Raw genomic sequence first — 1,816 nt, forward strand, 5'->3', positions numbered from 1 at the left:
AACTGAACTAGAACTGAACTAGAACTGAACTAGAACTGAACTAGAACTGAACTAGAACTGAACTAGAACTGAACTAGAACTGAACTAAAACTGAACTAGAACTGTACTTTAACTTATCTAGAATTAAACTAGACCATAATTAAAACTTAACTAGAATTCTACTAGAACTATTGGTAGTTGTCCACTGTGCCAACTATATGCACGTAGTAACCGAGTAAATTCTGTTCAAATGGTGGCATTATATGATGTTTTGCTTGACTGGTAACAATCTTTGCATAATACTGCATTAAGCTGCAGCACAATGCTGCATTACTTCTATTATAAATTTCTACATATTTATGCTTGGGTGTTGTATACTAACAAATGTATTTATATGCTCTGCAAGTGTTAGTTGTTCGTGTTAGTATGCAAGTGGTTAGACGCTTTTTTTTGTTTAGTCCTGTATTTTAAGAGATTTTGTGTGCGGAAGGAAGCATTAGAGTGAAAGGTGACCAAGTTTTTTTTTGTATTTTGTTATTTAACAAAAACAACAGTTTTTGCACTATTTTAACGCTGAAGCCATCCGTGGCGTAAATGAATGCATAACGAAAGAAAGAGGGAGAGTATGTATGAATGAATGACTGTAAAGCATTCGAGTTGAAATTTATAATGGATTCTTTTTTTTCATTTCTTTATGATGCTTTTGTTAAAACATTGTATGAAATTCATAGTATGAAAAGAAAACCAACAACAATTGTACACTTGATGTTGCATACACACCTACACATACATATATACAAGTTTATGAGTTTGTTGCAAGTGCAGTAAAACAAATACAAATAAACAAACTGAAAAAGAAAAACAAGCATCCATAGGAAATAAAATAAATGAAATACAACTAAAACAAAAATAAATAAAATTCTCCTGAGTACATTTCTAGATTAAATCTGTAAAAAAATTACAGTTGATTTTGTTGTTTATGTTGTTTGAGTAGACACACTCTCTCTCTCTCTCTCTTGATCTATCTGTATATTTTTACATACATTAATCTACTGCAAATCTGAAGGACGAGTTAACGTATAGAAACATTTTAAATTCATACACACAAACATGTGTAAGAATACGCACTTTTGGACAAATAATTAAGTGTAACTCACACTGTGTGAGCAACTTTTTTAATTTTTAAATGAATAAAATTTGTTTATTTTAAACACAAATCTAAAATAATTGAGAAATTTACAACAAATTTTTATTATTGCAAATTAAAAATGTACACCGAATTTTTGACACACATGTGTATTTACATTTGAAGTGCCTGTTCGAGTACAGTGTAAAAAACATTTTTTTTATTTTTATATATTCACATAGCTACAAAACTCTGTCCATCTGATTCTATAGATATAGACCTACATACAAATTACTTTTTTTAGCCTTTTCAAACAAACAAACAAATTATGAACATTACCAACTATTATTTACAAAACATAAGGAGAGCAAGGTTTACTTTTTTTCAAGTAAATACACTGTTTGAATTTGAATATAAAAGAAATTATGTTTGGAGTGATCAAAACTTTTCAAAAATACAAAATTTTTATTAAGTTCTAGTTTAGCTCTAATTCAGTTCTAGTACAGTTCTAGTTTAGTTCTAGTTCAGTTCTATTTTAGTTCTAGTTCAGCTCTAGTTCAGTTCTAGTTCAGTTCTAGTTGAGTTCTAGTTCAGTTCTAGTTCAGTTCAGTTCTAGTTCAGTTCTAGTTCACTTCTAGTTCAGTTCTAGTTTAGTTCTAGTTCAGTTCTAGTTCAGTTCTAGTTCAGTTCTAGTTCAGTTCTAGTTCAGTT

The sequence above is a fragment of the Lucilia cuprina genome, chromosome 6, assembly GCF_022045245.1.
Source record: "Lucilia cuprina isolate Lc7/37 chromosome 6, ASM2204524v1, whole genome shotgun sequence".
Taxonomy (NCBI): domain Eukaryota; kingdom Metazoa; phylum Arthropoda; class Insecta; order Diptera; family Calliphoridae; genus Lucilia; species Lucilia cuprina.